Source organism: Lycium ferocissimum, chromosome 5, assembly GCF_029784015.1.
Source record: "Lycium ferocissimum isolate CSIRO_LF1 chromosome 5, AGI_CSIRO_Lferr_CH_V1, whole genome shotgun sequence".
Lineage (NCBI taxonomy): Eukaryota > Viridiplantae > Streptophyta > Magnoliopsida > Solanales > Solanaceae > Lycium > Lycium ferocissimum.
Window position 1 is genome coordinate 66,336,036 of NC_081346.1, and position 8,374 is coordinate 66,344,409.

Sequence of the window (8,374 nt, forward strand, 5' to 3'; positions counted from 1 at the left end):
GTGAACGCCGTAGTTGCAATGCGAAGGGCAAAAATTAAAGTGACTTCATAAGAATATAAGGGGCATATTTTAATAGACATTAATATATGAAAAAATTTAAAGGCCACCCCAAAAGAAGGGCAATCCGGGCAAAAAAATGCAACTAAAGCCCCCTTAAGTTCCTAATCCATCTTCAGTTCCAGAACCAAGCAATCCCTTATCCCACCAAATCCGCCTGCTGCTCACCTCTCACATCCTTTATTTCTCACACTTCTCCTTTCTCACACTCAAAAATTGCAAAAGTTCCATGTGCGATTTCAGAAGAATTGAATCATCTCATATGTTGAAAATATCTTGCTTCTTTGTGGAGCTGTTGAAACCCTCAGTTGTTACCTATAAATAGAAGCCCTTAGTGAGCTATTTGGGACAGGTTCAAGTGTTGGAAATTCCTCTTGAATAACCCAAAAAAAAAATCTCATCTGTTTTCATCAAGCTTTTCATTAAAAAAATCTTTTTTTACTCTAAGTTGGTGGTCTCAAAAATTCTCTTTTAACTCTAATTTTGTTTTGTTGAATTCTTGGTGGTTCTCGGCTAAACAAGCTCTTCAAGAGGATTCAGAGACTCGAGAGGACAACAAGCCTCAGTTCGCTGTCACGGAGAAGGTAGTCACACTCGTCTTCTCTTCGTCTTTAATTTTTTGTAAAAGAAGAAATGTAATCTTTCAAGTATTTTCTCGTCGTTTGTTTGGTTTAGCTGACTAAGAAGTTGTCCTTCGATGGTTATGGTTGTTTGTTTCTGTGGACTTGAACCCGACTACTGCCTTGTTGTTCTAATTTGCTACATAAAAATGGTTAGGATTAACTACACTTAGGAACTATTAACTACCTAGTCGACTATGGGCAGTGATATTCACCTCATCTCAAAAATGTAGTTTACATTGCCCATGAGATTCTGTTACTGTTAGAGAATCAACATGTTACAATAAAAATGGTAGATTATAATTTTAAAAGGAGAACATCGAGGTGTTTAGATAATCCTTGTCATGTGAAGAGGATAGCTTTTTGTTGTGGTTACGTTGCATTAATCTCCTTTTTGCTGGTGGTAGTAGTTGTAAAAAACAAAGGGGGAGTGCCTATTGTTGGTCGTTGAATCATTGATACATAGATGAAAAAAATGTAACTGATGGAAGTGATTCGTTGAATTTAAATTTTGTTTGGTGTTAGTGAATCTGTCTTTTTTTTTTTTTACTTTAATTTAGAGTAAGTCAATATAAGAATGAGTAGTTGGAAATATTTGTTAAGGATGGTTATCCTGTTTTGGCGATGAAATTTAATCTTATACTTGCCTCCCTTGAACTATATATGAAGCAAGCAAAAATGCTAAAACTTTGTGATACGAAGAGTAGGAACCTGATATGCTTCACTTAGTATTTGTAAGTGTAAAATTAATTTTTCTATACAACATGTTTAAATAAAACTTGTGTGGCTCTATACATGTTTCAGCCCCTTCTTGTTTTCCATTGGATGAATGTTGGTAACGGGCTTGTATGTTCGCTGTCGAGTATGAATCCCACTGCTATGTGCGAGAATAGTGAACCATCATATTTGAATACTATGCACTGACTATATATGCTTCTTTATCTTAAAATTATGGTGAAACTTAAATGTGATAGGATCAAAAGGATTGATTTAGTAGAACATATTGTTGACCTTTAAGGAGTATTGATTAGCTATGTTGGTAGAATTTTCTTTACTTGTTGAAAAGGAAAGGTTAGAGATTTGAAGATTTAGCACATCGAATATGTGATTACTCGAATATGTTTGTCACTCGCTAAAATTCTGTGATCGAGACTCGTTAGGATGTGCGCTGTCCAGTTTTTTGCTTCAGGATCATGTGAAAGTCAAAGCATGTGAACTACGACGTTTAGGAAGGAAACCATGGTTTAGCATATTGTTTACCATGTTTGTAGCTAAGGTCATATGTTTAATTAATAAGATAATAGATTACTGCTAGTCCGTAACGAGAAGAATATGATGTCCTTCAAGATTTAAGTCCAAAATCTCTTTTTCTTTACCATGTCCATGAGGCTTTCTTAACTTAAGGTGACTTTTGTTTATGGATTTTTCTGGGAGTTGTCCATAGTTAACAAATAGGCTCTATATGTTAGAAAGCTACATTTGTTCCGAAAAAGAAAGTTGCTGTTTTGATATAAAAAAGCTATTTTTTTTTATTAAAAATGTTACTGTTTTCTGATTAAAAATGTACTGTTTTGATTAGAGAAAGTTACTGGTTTAAAAAAGAAAAAAAGAAAAAAAAAGAGTTACTGTTCCGATTAAGAAAAAAAAGGTTACTGATTTTTGGGATTACATCTGCCGAACGTGTAGTTCGAATAACTCCGTCGCTCGTCTAAATCTTTGTTTGAAGTACTTAAGTGGATCTACTTTTGCCGCATTTAGTTAAAAACCAACATATAAAATAGCATGCAATATTGCTATAACTTAAGATAAGAGTTGTACTCGTTTCCTATGTATGATGCACATGATATAAGGTTTCTTGTCTTGACCATAAGTCGCCAAGGATTCTCTTTAGGTTTGTCTGAAGTTTTGCTGAACTTTTAGTACCTTTTTTACACTGGTTAAAGTTTGAGGATACTAGTTTGGGGATTAAGATATGAAGATATTTAAATATCCCAAGACCTATTTGTTTTAACAAGGTCAGTAGTCTCCATTCCTTGTTTTAATTCCATGAGTAAATGTGTGAACATATAAATGTTTGTGTCGTTCGACTAAATATCTGTTTTATGTACTCATCATAATCTGTGTATGTACTAGTCGGTTCTGAAAATCAGCATGTAAAAGGTTATTGTTAATAATTAACATTTAGGGAGAAAGCCACTGACTCACATGGATTTAAACTGGTCGAAGTTTGTGAATTAAATAGAATTGCTTCGTCATCTGTCTAATTCTCTATTCTAGATGCATATTAGAATTCATGGTTTTGTCTCATGCCTCGTCTCTTTCCTGATAAAAATTGGTACGCATAAACGAGCTCAATAGAGAAGAATAGACTAAGTTGCTAGAATACTAGCTCGTAAGCAGGTTTATGGCTTTTTGCTTTAGTTTCCTATATGCTAAAATTGACTCATCAGATCGCGGCCTTTTTGTTGAAAAAAAAAAAAATAACAATAAATAAGTATGCTAGTTTATCATGGTTTAGTCTTGAAACTGGAATGAAAAGTTTACCAAATTACTAGGACATAAATGTGGATTCATACGCTGTAGTTACTCTTCTTCTCATCTTGTGGTCTGTGCTCTTTTTTTTTCTTTTTTCTAATGACCAGGAAACTATTCTTCTTTCTTTCTTATAGAATATGTGTGTAACCACACTCGCTGTCATGTCACTTTAATTCGTAGAATAAAACGTAGTCGCTGAATGTTCTTGCCCTCCATATATATGTTAGTTTGACTGCGTGAATCATTGCTCTTTTGATTGAATTAGCAAGCCTTTGATCTCTCCTTTGATATTGTTTCCTGCTTAAATCATAACTCTAGAATCTTATAGCACTTGGATAGAACTAAATAGTCAAGACAATGTGCTGAGATGATCATAATGCTCTCATTTGAGTTGAGAACATACAAGGCTGTTATGGAAAATGTTTTTGTCTATTGTCTTTCATTGGGAAAGTATGGATATAAAAATCTTTCTTAAATGAGGCATGAGCTTTCTAAAAGGAGTCGTTGAAATATTCCTGTAGGGCGTATTCTTTTTTTGGTTTTGCTCCTAAGAAAATGTTGGTATAGCATGTATGAAGGGGATGCAAAATCTCCAGAGCTTGATTTGATGGTTTGTGCATATACAAAAAAGAAGAAGTGTACTTTCATTTGGTTTAGTGTTTTAGACTTTAGTCCATTTGAAATATGATTTCTTTCCTTTAGAACCAAAAAAAAAAAAAGTGTTTTTGTTGTGTCTAAATGTTAGCATGATTTATCCTCCTACTGCTTTTATCTTGCAAAGTACGTTTTCCTTTCGTGTTACTTAAAGGGATTAAAGATCATGGCTAAGGGATGTTACGATCTGTTAAAGTGTGTGGTTTTACAAGGGCTTATTTGAACATGGTTTAAAATGTAGGATATCATGATCTCGTATTTTAGGATTCTTGTATGGCACTAGCAAGTAAAAGTTTCATTGTGAAGGTAATATGATTTGGGAATCAATAAGCTTTCTAGCAGGTTTATGTGAACAGTAAGACCGCTTGCATTTAGAAGTAATGTCTACAGGGACCTTCACCTAAATTAGCATCATGAATACGCCACTAGTAAAGAGAAATGTTAGATTGTTCGGGAAAGCTATCTGGTTTCGTCTTGTCTGGCATCCTAGATATATACTTAGGAGTTTAAAATTGTGAAACCATTCAATGTCTACATTCAAGAACTTGGTTGTTTGTAAACTCTTCTTTGCGTTTTAGTGGTTCAAGGTTCTCTTCTTTAGATTCTGGAAAAAATGATCTTTAAGATATGAATATATTACCTTCTTTTGACATAATTGGTTCGGCTTTTAGAATTTAAGGGTGTTGAAAAACTGAATAAAGAACAGTGGGTTGTTTCATCGTTTTGAAGTCCGTTGTGTGCTAAGTATGTTTTCTCTAGCTTGTGGTTCTAACGACTGATTATTAAAAAATCTAGCTAGCAAATGAGTTTGCTATGAGAATGTTTTCTTCTCTTCTTCATCCATTCACGAAGTCAAAACATTTATGAATCCAGTTTCTTGTTTCTCTTTTTATCCCTAAAATATTGATAGCGTAAACTTGTAAGGCATGCTGAACTCGTTAAGATCTTTCTATCAAAGTCTAGGGCTGTTTTGCTCTGGCGAATTATTGCCTTAAGAGTTTCTTTGAAGGGTTCTTTTAAGATTTCTTTGAAACAGATATGTATCCTAATCACTAAATCGGATAAGTCATTAAAACATAAAAGTCCTGTTCCCATATGATTTGGTTAATTGCTAAGCTTAAAGGGCTTGTCATGTTGATATAGAATTTTCTCTGGAGTTTTTTGAGAGTTCGTTCTAAGATGAACTTGTCTGTTTGGGATATGTACTGTTTCTGGATTTGTTCACATCTCTATGTCTTCATGAATAATTAGAAATTGTGGTGCTAATTAATCTTTCTGGTCAACTTCAATTTCTTCACTGTTCGAAAATGGTTCATTGAGTTGATTTTACAAAAACAATACACGTTTAGGAAGCTGTGCTCGTTCAAACTTATTGGAAAATGTTCAAGTTAAAACTGCCTTCTCCTTTGAACTAGTGACAACAAATATTCGGAGATGTAGTGACTGGAAAATTACACTGCAGAATTTTGAATTTGTCTTGAAGTTTTTTGTGGTAAAGTATGCACTATAAAGCACATATTTAGTTTAGGATGGGTCCATTAGGAGTATTAAGCCTTTGTTATTTTGAGGATCTTAAGGCAGTTTCAGTTGTCTATAAAATATGAAAGGAGATTTTGTTTGTTTGTTTTACTGAAAAAAATGAAGCAGGGACATATGCAGGGATACAGTAGCTGTTTGCTTTTCTTGTGTATTTGGAAGTTGCTATTTATATGAGCTTGGTGAAGTATGTTGAAAACAGTTGTTGAGATTTGTTAATGTTCCTAAGGCTGTAAGAATTTTGTTTGGTTAAGAATGTTTGCAGAATATGATGAGCTTTTTAAATTCCCTGCTAGCATTTGATTGTATTCCTTTCCTTTTGAAGTGCTATAACTTGATAATCTTGGCTTATCTTACTAAACCATACAAGTAGGAGTTATTCTAACTGAGGTACCATCGGGGATCTAAATTTGTTTGCTACGTGATGTGAGTGATGAATTAAAGTTACAGTCCCACGTTTCAAATTTTAAAGGAATCTCACGAGTTGTTCAATTTATTTGAAAATTAACTTAATCAGTCTATTTCTTTTAGAAGTATTTGTTTCCAAGTGCTACAACTGCACACTTCCTTCCAAATTATATGATGTTCAGTTAGTTTTGATATTTACTATCGAGAACTGTTTCTAATCTTTTTTTTTTTTTTTTTTTTTTTTTTTTTTTAATTTATGAGCAACCTGGGGAGTGCATTGGAGTTGTGATACAACTTCAGCTCTGCCCCGAATTAGGAGAGCACCAGCAGCCGCATTTTCAGCTAGAGCCTAGCAGCCCCGTTTGCGTCAAAGCGTCCACGTCCCTCTTCCTCTCTTTAAATTTTATAGCTTCTTGTATTGATATGTGATATGCTGATTGACTAACGTTTTTATGGGTTTGTATTCGTAGTATTCTGTTTCTGGCTTGTTGTTAGTAAACTCGTGAACGCCCGAGAATGATTGCTTCAAATAAATTTTCACGAAGAAAAAAAAATTTGTAGTCTTTTTTTACAAAGTAGCTCTTTTCTTTAAGTCTCATGCTCGAAGCCACAATGTTTTTTTTTTTTTTTTTAGAAGAGGGAACAAATCTGGTTCCTACTATTATACTTGTGCATATTCACGTTTTTTTTTTTTTTTTAACCATCTTTTACCTCGGAAAATAAGTTTAAAGGCGAGATGACATTGATTTATTTCGGAAAAACAAGTGTAGAAATGGATTGCATCCAAAAAATGATATTTTTTTTGAAGGCCGAAGTTATAGCATGTTGTTAGACCGCATTTTGTTTACACGGTACTAACATGAAACATGCCCCAATTCTTTAAAGTCGAATACAAGAATTCCATATTAGGGTTCAAGTATAGAGACTGAAGCTATTTTACGAGAGCTATAAGGTACATACGCTATTTTCATACACATGTACATACTATATATACTATTTTATTTTTTGTTAACTCCTTCAATCACCTTTTCATTATGTATATATCTATTACAGTACTTATATGTTATTATCAGTTACTACTTTCTGAAAGTATGTGTATGTATATATATATGCATATTTTTTTTTTCATGCTATATACATTTATGCTATTTTCACATATGATAAACCTACCCCATATATATGTAATTTTCTCATAAAATTATATACCTTCTTACTCTACACCACATATATTATTTTTACTAGCGGTTTATGCCCAGTCTTTGACGGCCCAACACTTCTGATTATAGTGCGTACATGTGTATATAGTTGTCTTTTGAATGGTAATTATATATATATATATATATATATATATATATATATATATATATATATATATATATATATATATATATATATATATATATATATATATTATGTTGAAAGCACGATTAATATAACATTGTAGTTTTGCTCCGTATCTAAAACTCTTTATTATATTAATGGATTTCATACGAATACAAAATCGGCAAATTTATTAATATTTTTTAAAAAAGAAGACTTGTTTAAAAAGAAACTATTTTCGTCTGCTTTGAGATAAACAATAAAAATATTTAAGCGTCGGTGATACTTTTAATTTTAATTCGATTAATTTAAAAGTGTAAAATACTTATTATTTTTTATCAAATTTTTGATTGATAATTCTAATTTACATTATTAAATTAATTTTACATGTTTAAAACAAAACAAAGTAGAAATTGATTTTCTATTTAAACGAAGAATACTTTTAATTTTGAGTAAATATTCTCGGTTAAAGAACATTTACTTTGTCATGTTGTTTTGCATGGTTTTTTAAAAAACGTCGATTAGAATTATAATTTGACTAATTTACCTTATTCATTATTTGATTTCCATTTGATATATATTTTTTGACATATTAATCTCTTTTCACATTTATTGGAGTAAGAATAAAAATAAAAAAGTAATTAAATTTTATCTTATTCTAAAATATAAATATTTAAAGTATATTTATTTTAGTAAACATAACAAATAAATGACATGGCGGAATAGCAAATACAACAGTTTAATAGCTAGATTAGATCTCAGGCTAATATAAAAAAAGAAGAAAATTGTATGGTTTGATTACTAACCTTTTGAAGAAAAGCGATTTGATCATTGCTTTCCACTTAATGGATTGATCTGTGACGCGCAACGAATCCATCATTATTGACTCAATGAGATACTTTTTTGAAATTAAATACGAATATTGTTTGATTTTTTAATATGGGGTGCACTTTTTTTTTTTGGACATTATTAATTTGCACTATATATATATATATATATATATATATATATATATATATATATATATATATATATATATATATATATATATATATATACTATGTTCAAAACACGATTAATATAACATTGTAGTTTTGTCTTTCGTATCTAAACTTATTATATTAGTGTTTCTTTAATACAAGTCTACTTATTTTTTTGACATTATTTTTTGTTTAATATGGAGTTCACTTTTCTTTTTTATAAAATTTTTTAATATGTCACTTTTTTATTTGGGGGTTTGGAAG

General features: G+C 31.4%; 1 long non-coding RNA gene across 1 annotated transcript; it reads left to right on the forward strand.

Moving 5' to 3' along the window:
• Nucleotides 1-334: 334 nt before the first annotated feature.
• LOC132057117 (uncharacterized) lies at nucleotides 335-6,364 on the forward strand. Its single transcript, XR_009415080.1, has 2 exons — nucleotides 335-641; nucleotides 6,072-6,364. It is a non-coding gene; the product is annotated as an uncharacterized LOC132057117 (long non-coding RNA).
• Nucleotides 6,365-8,374: the final 2,010 nt, after the last annotated feature.